Source organism: Felis catus, chromosome F2 (genome assembly GCF_018350175.1).
Source record: "Felis catus isolate Fca126 chromosome F2, F.catus_Fca126_mat1.0, whole genome shotgun sequence".
NCBI classification, from domain to species: domain Eukaryota; kingdom Metazoa; phylum Chordata; class Mammalia; order Carnivora; family Felidae; genus Felis; species Felis catus.
In genome coordinates this window covers 3,229,766-3,247,315 of record NC_058385.1, presented here as the reverse complement: position 1 = coordinate 3,247,315, position 17,550 = coordinate 3,229,766, and the positions used below count along the sequence as shown (strand labels likewise).

The window sequence follows — 17,550 nt, the reverse complement described above, 5'->3', positions numbered from 1 at the left end:
AGCAAGGTGAACACATGTCTGCCTCCAGGTCTAGTGGCTCCTGAGCCGTACAAGAGGCAATCACATCTGAGAAGTCTGCAGAGGAAATATTGTCCCCGGGGGACGTCCAGGTTAGAACTGGAGCATGAGGGTGAAGGGAATATTCGTGGCACTTGAAGAGATACAGATTTTGCTGCTGGCCAAAGTGAATAGTAGAGACAATAGTTGGAAGGTTCAGGAGATCAGGAAAGGTGGGGAGACTGGGCAGATTAGGAATTATGACCTCCTGGGATGAAAGGGTAAAAGGATCTGGTCCAGAGTTGGCCACCACTTGGTATGAAGCACTCGTGAATGTTGAGTTTCTCGGGACAGTGCCTCTGAGGAAAGAGGAGAAAGGAAGGCATCCACTGAGTCTGCTCTCCCCATGGTCAAAGACTTGTCTTGTGGATCGTCAACTCCATAGTACTTCTGGGTTTTTGTTTTTGTTTTTGTTTTTGTTTGATGTCTCATCTCACTCAGAAATGTCCAGGAAGGAGAAAACAGCTGAAGGGTACAACAGGCAGAAAGAAGATAAGGAGCTGGTGACTTGTACCTGCATAAACTATTTCCAAGTCCAGATAGACGTGACCACTGTAGGAGTGACTGAATTTGGAATCATTGACCAAAAGACATAGGCGAAACCAAGAGGGTGCGAAGTAACTCTAAGAGGTGGGTGTCTCTGTGTGTCTGTGGACACATATTTTTCAAGGAAAAATATTTTCTTGTTATGGTTGGGGCCATTTTTATCAGACATAATCATAAAATAATTTTCATTTAGTAACATCTACCCATATTTTATATGTTGACCTCTTCCATTTCATCTTCATTAATTATGTTATTTAACTGAGGACTCATTCCTCAGATTCTTCATACTCTGAACTAATAAATATAGTCGGGCCATGCAGTGAAAAAATATTCGATAGTTAACTGAATCCTGAACAGGCAATTCTTGATCCGCCATTATCTCAATATATAGATTAGGGGAAATGCCATTGGCAATAACAAAACCTGCCATCCATATACCAAAGCTGGATGCTGCACTGAAATTAAAAAAAATATATGAAGTGCCATACAAATGACAGGTGAATATTATATATTCATTTCTCTCTGTCTCTTCAATACATAACAATTCAGACCAGGATTCTCACTTTGTAGATGTCATTTGTTTTTAAAATAAAGAGTTTGTTCATTTTGGTCTAACTTTATAAAACAATCTTGTGTTCTTATTCAAATGTTACCACTTTGCTCCACAGAGTTCAGGAATTATATACTGTGACACACAGGTGTAGGGTGATTTTGAAAATCTGGCTTCATTTTTAAATAGCACAATAATTCTTGTATTGTGTCATGACATTCATTTCAATGGAACTGTGTTTCTTCATTGGGCCAACTGGCCTCTTCTCAAACTGTTGATTTTCCTCCAGTGTTATTTAAAAATTAATATGTGGAAACATCCAAATTGGACTTGTAAAAGACTAAAAGGTAATATAATTCAAAAGCATCTCATTTTTTATACATCTGTCACTAAGTATTATCCATCAGTAAAAAATCTTACAGATTTGAATTTTGCATTTTCTCACCTATTTAAAAAAAAAATTAAAAACCTGTTAGCCAATATTCATTGTACTAGTGTTATTTTCTTCTCTAAATACTCAAAAGGTTAACTTGTTGAATCAATGAATGTTGTAAATGCCAGTTAAACTCAATTCAATTAAAAAAATAATGAGAATGTATGGTATGCAAATAGCACCTTATGAACAATCCTGAGCCTCCCTCTCTGCCTATTTATAGATGTGGAACAATGAAAATGCTAGCCAAATGGTTGCTCCTGGAGCTTTAGTATGTGCAAAAACAAGAACGCTAGAATTATATCAAGATAATTAAAAGAACCAGGGGTCAAATTTATGTTAAAGTCCATTAGGAAAATCAAACACAAAGTTCATGTCCAAATAGCTAGATGTAGTATCTGAGGGGTGCAAGGGACAGAAAAATGAGATGGGAGGCGAGAAGATGTGTAGAGACACAGAATCTGAGCCAGATTTAGATAATTGGAAATCGTGCCCAGGGCAGTTGCCACCAATAGAGACTGGAGACTCCTGGTTCTGACAGGCTGGATAAATTTAGCTGGACTAAACGGTATTGTTAGTAATAGAGTAAATCCAATACGCTCCCTTCAGGAGTTCACAATTTGGTAGGGAAAACAGACAGAAATAATCTAAAATTTCATCATGTATGTGTATAGGAAAAGAATATATAATTAGGATTGGGACATGTGAAAAATTTGTGGAAGGTGGTAGGATTTGTGTTTGGTTCTTACACGATAAGGAGGCTTTTACTAGAGTAAAAAACATTCTTGGAAAGAATGAGTCCATACAGGAGCGCCTGGGTGGCTCAGTCAGTTAAGCATATGACTCTTGATTTCAGTTCAAGATATAGATCAATATATAGATTTTTTTCCGTTCAAAAATAGACCAAGATAGGAAGAACCAAAATAATCATCAGAACATGGGTGAAAATACAGGAAGAGTGAATGGTTGTGGATGTTACGAACAGCTGGTATTTCAAGAGTAAGAAATGTCCAAAGAAATTATGTGCCCAGAGTTTGCTGAGAGGTTGTTGATCAAGTATTGACGAGGTCTACATACCATGAGTTGATGAAGAGGCCTCATATTGAATCTGTTCATCTAGGCATTATTTTGTGTTATTTATAATTGCATTTTCCAATTTGTTCATTCTAAAGCTTAAATGTTAGGCACCCCAAAAATTTCCTCCAGGTTCTCAGTTTTGGGGGGGGAGGGAGGGAAAGGGAGAAGGAGGAGGAAAACAAGGTGGGGGAGAGACAAGAGGGGCAAGGGGAAGAATAAGGAATCTCATCTGGTTTCTCCAGGGGCCACTTAGTCTTTCCTTCATAAAACTTCCCACTAATTATGACTACTTTTTTTTCTGTCTGACACACATAGATTTATTATTTTTAATTGAAAAGTTTTTCTTTAAATTTGAAGTTGAAAAGTTTTTTCTTTAAATTCCAGTTAGTTAACATACAGTGTCATGTTAGTCTCGGGTGGACAACATAGTGCTTCAACACCTCCATACATCACCCAGTGCTCACCAGCATTCTGCGAGTGCCCTCCTTAATCCCCATCACCTGTTTTACCCATTTAGGTCTTTTGTCCATTTGGAATTTATGACTACTTTAATTTTGTTAGTAACTCTTTCATGTCTGTGTCCCCCACCAAATATCCCTCCTGATGTATATTTGTTTGATATTGTGTTAATAAGCTCTATTGTTTTGGGGGGGGGGGGAATGTCTCTACTCACTATGAGAGTATATTTTTTAGGTGTGCTAATGTCCTGGTTCCTAATTTTTAAAAAGACACTAGAGAAGTTAAATATTTACAAAAACACATGAAGTTGTAGAACTGACAGTATCATTCGCTGACAAGGATGTGGAACAGTAGGAGATCTCCTTCACTGCTGGTAAGAATGGAACGCGCCACAGCCACTTTGGAAGAATGTATAGGTTTTTACAAGACTCTCTGTCTTCTTACCATATGATACAGCAGTGGCATTACTAGATATCCAGCCAACTGATCTGACAATGTATTAAACCTTCATTTAAGTTCATGGAAGCTTTCTCCATAATTTCCTTCAAGGGTAGGTGAATAGATAAACTGTGGTACATCTATATCGTGGCACATTATTTGGATAAAAAGGAAGCCACGGAAAAAAACCACGATGGCTCTTAAACGCATTTTGTTAAGTGAAAGGATTCAGGCTGCAAAGGCTACATGCTCCGTGATTCCTATTGCACGACATCTGGGAAAAGGCAAAACCCTGGAGATGATGAAACAGAAACAAAAACGAAAACAAAACAAAAACAGCGGTCTCCAAGAGTTCAGAAAGAAAGGAGGAGGGCGAAAGAGGCGAAGCACAGGGAATGTGGTTGGGTGGTTAAGACTCTGCATGACACTCTGGTAAGAGCTACGGGACACTACGTATGTGAAACACCTACGAACGTTAGTGCACAGTGAACCTGAAAGCAAATTAAATCAAGTGCGGGGCTCCTGTGTGCTCGGGGGCCTCTCTGAGGGCACCCTTCTCCCTCCCACAGTCACCCCTGAGCCGGTCTCATTGGCCAGTGTTTGCCTGATGGGCTGGTAATCCTTTAGACTTTGCCTGGGGCAACCAGTGTCTCTGAGCAGACGCCGGGAAGCCGGGGACTCCAGGGGCCCAGTTAGGCTGGACCATGGGCTCTTGCTTCCGTAGCTCCTCCTCCGTGGGAAAAACAGAGACTATGCTCGAGACAGGCCCTTGTGCGCAGCAGTAGGAAAGGCTACTGGTAGGAAATGAGGCACCGACGGCAGCAGAGGCTCTATATCCATGGGAATGGTATGAGCCATCTCCAGGGATAGTCTAGCCCCAATGCAAGGAAAGCAGCGAAAGTTGAAAACCTGGACAGGACTGAGAGAATGTGGACAGTATATGAATTAGGTCCATTCTGCCAAGCGGGCGCTGAATCCCTCCATCATTTTGCTTACCATACTCCAGGATTTCCCCAATATTACTCTGTAGCTGTGATACAGGGACGAGTGCTAAAGTCATTAGATGTATGACATTTCTTTAGACCTTTTTGTTGTTGTTTCCAATATCACCAAAGGTATCTGATGGCGACCTAAAGATTTTCTTGTGAATCTTCTTCACAGGCAGACACAGATAACGTGACTATGTACCTTGAGCCCTGAGAGGCCACCAATAGTCTTCACGTGGCCGGAATTAACCAATCTTCTCTTTGCTGAATTTTCCAGAATAGGGGGAGATGGAATTACCAAGACTAAAGCAACCTACATTAACCCGTTCATGAAAGAAAGCAATACCAAGAACTAGTAGAAACCTACTCATACAGGCTGGGAAATGGAAAGGAGAGTACATTTTTTAATGTAGCCAGGTTTTTCTCAACTATGGGTGAATGTCTTTGAAATGCACAGAATGCTGCTCCAAAAATATTTTCATCAATTTATTAATTTTTCTGAAATATTTACTGGGACCTTATACCTCTTGGCATGATGGTAGATCCTGGGGTTACAAAAAGAAACTCTGATTTCTTCCCTGGAACTCTCATGAAAACAAAGCAAACAAAACCAAAACAGGAGTCAGCAGGGCACCACATGGCTCTGCACCCTGGCCAGGAGCCACACCTCCCACCAGGCAACTTATTCACTCAAATCCCTGTTTAAAAAGGTAGATGGGGACCATAGCTTGGCCAAAAAACATTAAGAAAGTTTTGTGCTCAAGGCTAAGCTTCTTTTGTGTTGATAATTGTGTCACTTTACCCAGGATAGACAATAGAGCCAGCAAAACCCAAAATAAGAGATGTTTGATCACCGAAGCCAATGACTAAACTCACAAAGAGGACTGAAAGCACTGGGGATTTGACTAACAATTCCGGTGGCAAATGGGCCCAGAGATGTTGCACCCTGGTAACAGATGCAGCATGCGACACAAAGGGAATGGGCTGCAGAAAGACCAATGGAAATATGTCAAGAAGAAGAAGAAAAAATCAGATGCTCAGACATCCCTGACAGCACAGAAAAGCAGTACGAGCATAAAACCTATATATTCAAATATTAACTGTTTATATTATAGTAGTCTTGTTCTGGCAGTTTAAAAAAAAAAAGCCCAGGAAAATTCCTTTAGCCAAGTAGAGAGGGCAGGCGGCACAAAGCAGGGACAGGTGACCAGGCTGGGACAGCTGCTCACCCAGTGGACATCCAGGTTGCTCTTGCTCATGGGGCTGGTTTCCATTCAAACATAAAGCCCGTTGAGCTTTCCATGTGGACAACTATGAGCATGAATACTTGGGAGACACAAGTGAAATTCTACAGGTCGGGTCAGAGACTAGAAAAAAATCCAGTGACAGGACGTGCTAAGACGTGTCATTCTTGAAATAGTCTATATGTGCCAAGTGGTGAGGTTTTGGGGTGATAGTGGAATTTGTGGGGTCTGGAGCCGGCGGCCAAGAAACAATTCTTGAAGATGTTTTTGGTGCAAAAAAGCGATTTTATTAAAGCACGGGTATAGGACCTGTGGCCTGAAGAGCTGCCCCTGGACCGTGAGGAGGGACTGGTTATATACTGGTTATATGGAGTTGGGGGAGGTAAAGTCAGGGGAACTTTCCAGTGAGACTTTCGTCTGGTAAAGAAGACTCACAGGATGCTGGAGGCCTAACTATTGTCAAGCTAAGGTTGTTTTTCCCTCTAGCAAATCATTAGCATTAAGACAGTAGAGAGTTCTTGGAGCAATTTACTCTGCTTGCCTCAAATATTTGTCAATGGTTGCAGGTTATAAGGAAATTTAGTTCTGTCTGCCATTTCCTTCTGCCTTTGTTTCCCACATCACTATGGAGGGATGATGTTGGGGCTCCAGGAAACGGAGTCTATAGGTTTCTGGGAGATTAGCCTATTGATAAGATTGCCCTTTTCTTGTGATTCACTAAGATATTTGTAAATAGATGGAGACTCGGGGCCCTGTGGGACTATGATCTCCCTTAGTTAACCATTTGTTTTTCCCCTTTCCTTTGTTCTTGGCCAGCCAGGAGTGCCCAAGGGATATCACACACTTTCCACGGGGGGGGGGGGGGGGGGGGGGGGGGGGGGGGGGGGGGGGGGGAGGTGGGTGGGAAGAAGGCAGAGGGGCAGTGTTTGCAGCCTCTTATGCTCCCTCATCACAAAGTACCAGAAAATAGGCCATGTGGGTAGGCTATGTGTTATTAGACCACGTTTAGTATTTCTCCTCTTTACTCATCCTGTCTCAAAACAGTATCAATTGAGACGTGTTGCTTGCCAACAAATTATGTTAAACTAAAAAAATTTTAAAAAAAACATGAAAGCAAAGATATCTACCTCAGAAAATAGAAAAATGTTTGAAATGTATTTAGGGATATTTTTAAAAAGAAAATATTAACTATTTTTTGTGAGGTGCTGTGAGGATGGAACCGCCATCTTCAAATGAATTTTCAGTACTCTTCTTCCGACTGCCTTTCTCCCTGCTTTCATTTATGATACGTAACTTTCCTCAGGCTACAGACGGAATCTGCAGGGTATGATACTCTGAAATCCTGTCCAGCGAGCTTTCCACAAGGGTGAAGTGAAAGCACACAGGGGCCAGGCCTGACACCGGCAACCTCAGTAGGTAACAGACAATGTCTCTTGCAGAGCAATTGCTTGCCCCTTTCTGGCGAGAACAGCATAGTTTTGGCAGTTCCCACTTCTTTTATGTGTTTAATTTTTTTAAATCTTTATTTATTTTTGCGAGAGAGAGAGAGGGACACAGCATGAGCAGGGGAGGAACAGAGAGAGAAGGAGACACAGAATCCAAAGCGGGCTCCAGGCTCTGGGCTGTCAGCACAGAGCCCGACGTGGGGCTGGAGTCCACGAACTGGGGGATCATGACCTGAGCTGAAGTCGGACACTTAACTGACTGAGCCACCCAGGCGCCCCTGAGTTCCCGCTTCTATGGTTCGCTCTCTGTCTCTGTTTAAGTTAACGCTTCCACATGGGCTTCCAAACGAAGGCCTGAAATGCCAAAGAATCACAGGCTTCCAGGAAACAGTGACAACCATCAGGTTTGTAGGGTTTGGGGGAGAGAGGAGCGGATTCAGAGGCAAGGAAAGGCAGTGGTAGAGAGGCCAAGTAGTTCTAGAACACCCACTCCTGTTTCAATAACATTTTTTTATCACCCCTCTCCTTCATCTTTTGGGCTTGCCTGTGATATTTTATTTGAAGAAAAGACCTAACTATGCACACATTCTAGCAATGAAAAATCATTTGAAAGCCTTGAGTATAATTTTCTGCTGCACTAGAATGTGTTCTTTGTGCTTCCTCGGAAAATGTACATTAGAATTTTCTGAGCTTATGCAAATGTCGACAATGATTTGTGTTTTAGGAGGAGGACAAAGACTACCTGCACTCGGGTGGTTAGGGATCAGGATTCGGTGAGAAAGGAAGTATTAGGGATCCATCCCTATCTGGGTGCCGCCGTGATTAATAGAGCACTATGTGGCTTCCATTAAATATTATTTTTAAATATTTAGAGTATTCAGTTACCAGAACAACTCTAGATCTAATTCCTTGTAATGTTAAGTGGCTCCGAACCTTGCCGCACTCCTTGAGAACCCAGGCTGCGAAATCCATTTATAGGCCAGCTGCGCAAACGCATTTCTGGTCCTAGAGCTCTATGGTCCTCGTGACACGCGGACATATACGCAAAAGCATTCCTGCCATTTTAATATTACGCTTAAATATAACTTAATACCACAATATGTACACAACACGCCTTTCAGTGTTAACATTCCTTTAAACATAATAGACGACGATGAGTTTCATGATTCTCACTGAAACCACAACGCAAGTGCTCGCATGACAGGAAATAAGAACTCAAAGACACTGTGAAAATTGGTGAGGAAAGTAGCTCTAGAGACTTTAATCCTAACCTTTCGTGACCATGCTTTGCTTTTTCTAGCAAATAGAGTATGAGCCCTTCCAAAAGTAACATTTGTCCTAGCGCTGAAGTCAGAGACATACTCAACTCCCACCTGCCTGGCCTATGACTCAAGTTCCCTTACTGAAAGCATGTTTCATTTACTTTACAAATTTTCATTACACTTTCTCTTCCTCTCTTCTGAATAAACAGCAAAGAATGTGATCATCCCCAGGACTCTGGTGTTGTGAAGCATTTTACAGCATTTTCAAGGCCCCTCTTGTATGGTCACCCATTTACCCTTTCTCCAGGACCGCAGGCTCACAGCAGTGTGGGACATCCTTTCTCACCTCGATGGGAAGTCATGGACCCCTCGCCTCATGAAGCAAGCTTTAGAAAAAAACTAATTTATATTGCTCCTTCCTCTAAATGGTGCTCATTGAAGGAACAACATAAATTTAATACAGTTGCTTAAATAAATATGGTGGAAAGCTACGTCCAAACACAGTCTAACACTCAACATTGCCATGTGTTCAGAGTGCTGCTGCCCTCCCGAAGTCAGGAAATTAAAAACAAAATGAATTTTTTTATATGGTTCTAGAGCAAAGAAGCTTCATAAAGCTTACTACTGAAGCGAACAACTTACAATAGAAATGTAGAAAAATGATTATTTTTTTCATTAAATGACTCACATTCTTGAAAAGTAACGGTCTTACCTGAATTTAGGTAGAGCAATTATTTTCCCTTTTCAGATGTCACTTCTCTGGCAATCTCAACATTCTGGAGAGCAGTCTAGATGCAAAAGCAGAAATAAAAAGTCCTATGAGCATTCAAAATAGAAGCAATAAAATCTACACACCGAAATGTGTTCACTTTATCCGTAAGGAAGACATGCATCCCATTTACATGTGTAACATATTCAATTTTTACCAGATTTCTTTGTGAATTTCTGGGAGTAACTCAAAACCTTGTGAATCATCAAGAGGGGAAATAGCATGATGAGTATTTCCCAAATGGCTAATGTTATAAGACTGAATTCTGCAGAACACATTTTGGGGAAATTGGCTTATAAAAAAAGTACAAAAGCATATTTGGTAATCTGCCCAACATTGTATCTGCCAGTAGTTGGCATTTGAATATAAGCTGCCGATTCCACAGCCCTTAGAATTAGACTCCGAGTTTAAATTATTGATAATATTTAAAAGCACTCCTTGTGAGGAATGGCGTATTGATCTGATGCCATGAAGTGATTATTTTTAATGAGGCATAGCTATTAACTCGGTTTTATCATGAAGGAGAAGGGGGTTAGCTTCTACACGTCCAGGCCTGGGCAACAGCTTGCTAATTCCAAAGGCCAGAATGATGTTTCAGCTTTGGCCACTTCATTTTTAATGCTCCCGTTTATGCTATTTGTCCTCTCGTGAACTCAGTTGTAGTTTTGAGTACTCAGTAGTACTACTTTTGAGTAGTACTCAGTTTGTACTACTTTAATAAAAGGGTAGGCAGGTGAAATGTCACATTGAATAGAGCAGTCCTTATCAAAAGAAGTTCCAAAGGCATACAGCTGGCTGCAGAGAAACTGCGTAGCTCATCAAAGATACATCTCTGATTCGACAGATGCATCCAAATTCTGAACCCGAATCAGATTTATCCAGAGGCCTATGAATATGAATATATGACTTTTTAATAAGCTCCACAGAGAAATCTGCATCTCAGCCATGATGAGAACCCTAAAGAGCATATAAGCTTCTGGGCTATGGTAGGAAGAATCCTTGACAGCCCTCTAGAATCCCACGCCCTCGTGTACGGGCACCTGTAGGATCCCTTGACTGCGATCCCATGACTGTGGGCTGAGCTTGTGGCTTTGCTTTGTTTGTTTGTTGGAGGGTTTTTTTTTATGCTTTTAGTTGGTTTTATTATTTGAATATAATTTATTGTCAAATTGGTTTCCATACAACCCAACAAGTGCCCTCCTCCACATCCATCACCCACTTTCCCCTCTCCCCCACCCCCATTAACCATCAGTTTGTTCTCAGTATGTAAGAGTCTCTTATGGTTTGCCTCCCTCCCTCTCTGTAACTTTTTTTCCCTTCGCCTCCCCCAGGGTCTTCTGTTAAGTTTCTCCAGAACCACATGAGTGAAAACATATGGTATCTGTCTCTCTCTGCCTGACTTATTTCACTTAGCATAAAACCCCCCAGTTCCATCCATGTTGTTGCAAATGGCCGGATTTCATTCTTCCTCGTTGCCAAGTAGTATTCCATTGTATTAAACCACATCTTCTTTATCCATTCATCAGTTGATGTACATTTAGGCTTTTTCTGTAAGTTGGCTATTGTTGAAAGTGCTGCTATAAACATTGGGGACAAGTGCCCCTACACACCAGCACTCCTGTATCTCTTGGGTAAATTCCTAGCAGTGCTATTGTTGGGTCATAGGGTAGATCTAGTTTTAACTTTTTGAGGAACCTCCACACTGTTTTCCAGAGCAGCTGCACCAGTTTGCATTCCCACCAACAGTGCAAGAGGGTTCCTGTTTCTCCACATCCTCTCCAGCACCTATAGTCTCCTGATTTGTTCATTTTAGCCACTCTGACCAGCGTGAGGTCATATCTCAGTGTGGTTTTGATTTTGTATTTCCCTGATGAGGAGTGACGTTGACCATCTTTTCATGTGTCTGTTAGCCATTTGGATGTCTTCTTTAGAAAAGTATCTATTCATGTCTTCTGCCCAATTCCTCACTGGATTATTTGTTTTTTGGGTATTGAGTTTGGTAAGTTCTTTATAGATTTTGGATACTAGCCCTTTATCCGATGTGTCATTTGCAAATATCTTTTCCCATTCCATCGGTTGCCTTTTAGTTTTGTTGATTATTTCCTTTGCAGTGCAGAAGCTTTTTATCTTGATGAGGTCCCAATAATTCACTTTTGCTTTTAATTCTCTTGCCTTTGGGGATGTGTCACCTAAGAAATTGCTGCAACTGAGGTCAGAGAGGTGTTTCCCTCCTTTCTCCTCTAGGGTTTTGATGGTTTCCTATCTCACATTCAGGTCCTTCATCCATTTTCAGTTTATTTTTGTAAATGGTATAAGAAAGTGGTCTAGTTTCATCCTTCTGCATGTTGCTGTCCAGTTCTCCCAGCACCATTTGTTAAAAAGAGACTGTCTTTTGTTCATTGGATACTCTTTCCTGCTTTGTCCAAGATTAGTTGGCCATACATTTGTGGGTCCAATTCTGGGGTCTCTATTCTATTCCATTGGTTTATGTGTCTGTTTTTGTTCCAATACCATACTGTCTTGATGATTACAGCTTTGTAGTAGAGGCTAAAGTCCGGGATTGTGATGTCTCCTGCTTTGGTTTTCTTCTTCAATATTACTTTGGCTATTTGGGGTCTTTCGTGGTTCCATACAAATTTCAGGATTTCAGCTTTGAGAAGAATTCTGGTGCAATTTTGACTGGGATTGCATTGAATGTGTAGATTGCTTTGAATAGTATTGACATTTTAACAATATATATTCTTCCAATCCATGAGCATGAAATGTTTTTCCATTTTTTGTATCTTCTTCAATTTCCTTCATAAGCTTTCTATAGTTTTCAGCATACAGATCTTTTACATATTTGGTCAGGTTTATTCCTAGGTATTTTATGGGTTTTGGTGCAATTGTGAACATGATTTATTTCTCTTTCTGCTGCTTCATTATTGGTATATAAAAATGAAACTGATTTCTGTACATTAATTTTGTACCCTGTGACTGCTGAATTCATGTATCAGTTCTAGCAGACTTTTGGTGGAGTCTGTAGGGTTTTTCATGTAGAGTATCATGTCTTCTGTGAAAAGTGAAAGTTTGACTTCATCTTTCCCAATTTTGATGCCTCTTATTGCATTTTGTTGTCTGATTGCTAATGCTAGGACTTCCAACACTATGTTAAACAACAGCGGTGAGAGTGGACATCCCTGTCATGTTCCTGATCTCAGGAGGAAAGCTCTCAGTTTTTCCCATTGAGGATGATATTAGCTGTGGGCTTTTCATAAATGGCTTTTATGATGTTTAAGTATGTTCCTTCTATCTAGACTTTCTTGAGGGTTTTCATCAAGAAAGGATGCTATTTTCTGTCAGGTGCTTTTTCTGCAAGTATTGACAGGAACATACTGTTCTTATCTTTTCTTTTATTAATGTGATGTATCACACTGATTGATTTGTAAATATGGAACCAGCACTGCAGCCCAGGAATGAATCCCACATGACCATGGTGAATAATTATTTTTATATGCTGTTGAATTCAATTTGCTAGTATCTTATTGAGAATTTTTGCATCCATATTCATCAGGAATATTGGCCTATAATTCTCTTTTTTTGCTGGTGTCTGTCTTGTTTGGGAATCAAGATAATACTGGCTGCATAGAATGAGTCCGGAAGTTTTCCTTCCATTTCTATTTTTTGGAAGAAATTGAGAAGGATAGGTTTTAACTCTGCTTTAAATGCCTGGTCGAATTCCCCAGGGAAGTCATCTGTTTCAGGACTCTTATTTGTTGGGAGATTTTTGATAACTGATTCAGTTTCTTTGCTGGTTGTGGGTCTGTTCAAATTTTCTATTTCTTCCCGTTTGAGTTTTGGAAGTGTGTGGGTGCTTAGGAATTTGTCCATTTCTATCAGGGTGTCCAGTTTGTTGGCATATAATTTTTCATAGTATTCCCTGATAATTGCTTGTATTTCTGAGGGATTGGTTGTAATAAATCCATTTTCATTTGTGATTTTATCTATTTGGGTCATCTCCCTTTTCTTTTTGAGAAGCCTAGCTAGAGGTTTATCAGTTTTATTTTTTTCAAAAAACCAACACTTGGCTTCATTGATTTGTTCTACTGTTTGTTTGTTTCTTTGTGCTTTTGGTTTTTTTTGGATTCTATGTCATTCATTTCTGCTCTGATCTTTATTATTTCTCTTCTTCTGTTGGGTTTGGGGTGTCTTTGCTGTTCTGCTTCTAGTTCCTTTAGGTGTGCTGTTAGATTTTGTATTTGGGATTTTCTTGTTTGAGATAGGCCTGGATTGCAATGTATTTTCCTCTCAGGACTGCCTTCGCTGCATCCCAAAGCATTTGGATTGTTGTATTTTAATTTTCATTTGTTTCCATATATATTTTAAATATTTTCTCTAATTGCCTGGTTGACCCATTCGTTCTTTAGTAAGATGCTCTTTTACCTCCGTGCTTTTGGCGGTTTTCTAGACTTTTTCCTGTGGTTGATTTCAAGTTTCATAGCACTGTGAACTGAAAGTATGCATGGTATGATCTCAATTCTTTTATATTTATTGAGAGCTGTTTTGTGACCCAGTATGTGATCTATCTTGGAGAATGTTCCATGTGCACTGGAGAAGAAAGTATATTCTGTTGCTTTGGGATGTAGAGTTCTAAATATATCTGTCAAGTCCATCTGGTCCAGTGTATTGTTAAGGGCCATTGTTTTTTTACTGATCTGTGTCTGTATGATCTGTCCATTGTTGTAAGTGGAGTCTTAAAGTCCCTTGCAATTACCATTCTTATTAATAAGGTTGCTTATGTTTGTGATTAATTGTTTTATATATTTAGGGGTTTCCATATGTGGTGCATAAACATTTATAATTGTTAGCTCTTCCTGATGGATAGACCTTGTATTTATTATATAATGCCCTTCTTCATCTCTTGTTACAGCCTTTAATTTAAAGTCTAATTTGTCTGATTTAAGTATGGCTACTCCAGCTTTCTTTGGACTTCCAGTAGCAAGATAGATAGTTCTCTATCCCCTCACTTTCAATCTGAAGTTGTCCTCAGGTCTAAAATGAGTCTCTTGTAGACAGCAAATAGATGGGTCTTGTTTTTTCATCCATTCTGATACCCTGTGTCTTTTGGTTGGCTCATTTAGTCCATTTACATTCAGTGTTACTATAAAAAGATATGGGTTTAGAGTCATTGTGATGTCTGTAGGTTCCATGCTTGTAGTGATGTCTCTGGTACTTTGTGGTCCTTGCAACATGTCACTCACAGAATCCCCCTTAGGATCTCTCATAGGGCTGGTTTCATGGTGATGAAGTCCTTCAGTTTTTGTTTGTTTCAGAAAACCTTTATCTCTCCTTCTATTCTGAATGACAGGCTTGCTGGATAAAGGATTCTTAGCTGTATATTTTTTCTCTTCATCACATTGAAGATTTCCTGCCATTCCTTTCTGTCCTGCCAAGTTTCAGTAGATAGGTCTGCTATTTTATGCAGGCCTTATGCATCTACCTTTGTACGTTAAGGTTCGTTTATGCCTAGCTGCTTTCAGAATTCTCTCTTTATCCTTGTATTTTGCCTGTTTCACTATGATATGTCATGCAGAAGATCGATTCAAGTTATGTCTAAAGGCAGTTCTCTGTGCCTCTTGGATTTCAATGTCTGTTTCCTTCCCCAGATTGGGGAATTTCTCAGCTGTGATTTGTTCAAATACACTTTCCACCCCTTTCCCTCTCTTCTTCTTCTGGAATTTCTATGATATGGATGTTGTTATGCTTGACTGCATCACTTAGTTCTCTAATTCTTTCCTCGTGGTCCTGGAATTTTTTATCTCCCTTTTTCTCAGCTTCCTCTTTTTCCACAATTTTATCTTCTAATTCACCTATTCTCCCCTCTGCCTCTTCAATCTGCACTGTGGCCGCCTCCATTTTATTTTGCACCTCATTTATAACATTTTTTTTAATTCATCGTGACCATCTTTTAGTTCCTTGATCTCTGCAGTAATAGATCCTCTGCTGTATTCTATGCCTTTTTCAAGCCCAGCGATTAATCTTATGACTATAATTCTAAATTCTTGTTCAGGTATATTGCTTATACCTGTTTTGATCAATTCTTTAGCTGTCACTTCTTCCTGGAATTTCTTTTTGAGAGGAATTCTTCTGTTTCATCATTTTGGCTAGTTTTCTGTCCCTTATGTGTTTTAAAAGCTTGTTATGTGCTCTGCACCTGCAAGCACTGCTATAAAGTAAAGGAGGGCTATACACCGTCCAGGGCCTGGGCCTTCAGGAGGTGTATTTTGGAGAGTGTTACTTTCTCTCTGTTGTTGTGACTTTGGTTACTTTATCTCCCTTCTTGTAGTGGTGTTTTGGACCCTCCATGAGGTGTGCTTTGATTTGTTCCTTGAAGTAGCCCTCCACTATGGGCTCCGGGACTGATCCCTGAGGCTCCACCTTGGTGACTATAGGGGGAAAAATGGTGATCCCTCAGTCTCTTCTCCATGGACCTGGTGGACTCCATTTGAATGGTTCTCACTGTGCTGAGGGCACAGACAGGGCGATCCTTCTTGCTCCACCGACTTCCCTGAGCCTGAACTTGTCTAGGATTCCAAGTCCCACTCCCGACACTCTGGTACTGGGGAAGCGCCTCTCTGTGTGGTCCAGTTTGTGGTCCCGGCTGGCTTTGCCTGTGCTGCCACACTTCAGGGAAGACCGCCTTCTCCTACTGTGGACTGCACTGCTGACCTCACCGCTGAGGTCTGGGGGTGGCAGACGCAGGCAGGCTATGTCCTGTCCCAACGCGCTCCAGGGAGGGGGCCGCTTTCTCCTGCTGCAGACTGTGCCCCTGACCTACCACTGCACCCAGGCCCCTGGCTCTCCTCCTCCCCGGGTGCCTGAACAGGGAGCCGGCCCCAGTCCAAGAAAGCCCTGCAGTTAGAGATCGGATCCCTCTCCGTCTTGATCAGAGGTTTGTCTCTTGTTCAGATACAGCCCTATGCTTCCCCAGCTGCTGTTTCTCTTCCCTTTGTCTCTCTGCAGAAGGGGGTCCCTACCCTCGGTGCCCATGAGGCTTTTTTTTTATATCCCCCAGTTCACAATCACCCACCTATAGCCTGTCAAGGATGTCCCAGTGTCTCCCTCTTAGACTCAGTCTCTTTTCCTCTCAGACTCTTGGAGTTCAAAGTCCTTTGGCTTCAGCACTTAATTGTTTGAGAGATGTGAGAAGTACAGATTCCCCTACTTCTGTCATAAGCTCCCGAATCAGTTAATTTTGAATTAACCAACTCGAGGGAGATTTTCTTGAGTAGCCAGACTTGGCTGAGGGAGGGGAGGTCTTACAAAGGGTCATAGATTCAAACTGGGGAAGATTCTTCTCCTGGCTATGAAGAAGTAAGCAGCCTTGTTAGGGATGACCATATGCCTACTAGGAGCTCAGAGCAACACTGGCTGATAGGCGACACAAAAACAGGGAAACCAGTCTCAAAACACAAAAATCTGGATTCTGTGAATGACTTCTATGGATTTGAAGAAAGACCCTGATGTCTGCATAACATAGCCCGGTTGACACATGATTGTAGCTTTAGAAGATGCTGCATGTGACTAAGGTTATTTTTTTAATTCAGAAGTTTGATGATTCAGAATTATGTATTAAGTGAGAATAGAATCAATCACAGTACAACTCTCAACACTATCTCAAGATATACAAAATTTAAGCCTCTGTTGTTTCTTTAGTTATTTTCCATGAGCTAATTATTTAACCTGATCCCATTTTCACCATTTCTTTTCTTCTCCTGATGTATTCCATGGGGTTTATTTCAGGAATGGTAAATATGCATCAGTGTTCTCCAATTAAAAACAAACAAACAAATAAAACATGGCCTTGCTCCATAAGACCCTGTTGAAGTGTGAGACTAGGAACACTGCTTACAGAACATTGTGCTGTCATAACCCGGTGGCTGTATGCCTGGTCCCTGTGGGTGTAGGGAAGAGCTGATATTAGTCTTAAGTGGCCATTCTTGCACCCCCAGGTGTGAGCAGTACCAAGTATGACAAGCAGAAGAGGGAGAGGAAACCCGATGGCCGCATGTCTCAGTTTATGTCTTTTGTTCAGATACTTACCAGCTTCAGGTCCACAACCACCCACTGATGTCTACTTGGGTGCCCCACACAGACTTTAACGTGACACCAGATAAAAACTAAAAGCCAAAACAATAATCAAATAACCAAAAGGAGAATTTGCTAAAGCTATTAAACACCTAAAAAAGGTAGGTTGAAAAATTTGTTACTAAGAAAATCCAGGAAAGGAGGGAGACAGAGTTTC

General features: G+C 41.0%; 1 protein-coding gene across 2 annotated transcripts in view; it reads right to left on the bottom strand.

Annotated features, from left to right (window-relative positions):
- SNTG1 (syntrophin gamma 1) overlaps window positions 1-17,550 on the bottom strand; it is an 888,982-nt gene that overhangs the window by 558,360 nt on the left and 313,072 nt on the right. For both annotated transcript variants that reach the window (XM_019822638.2, XM_019822636.3), the window contains exon 3: window positions 9,210-9,285. The gene's annotated coding sequence lies outside the window, so the exon portion shown is untranslated. The remainder of the gene's footprint in view (window positions 1-9,209; window positions 9,286-17,550) is intronic.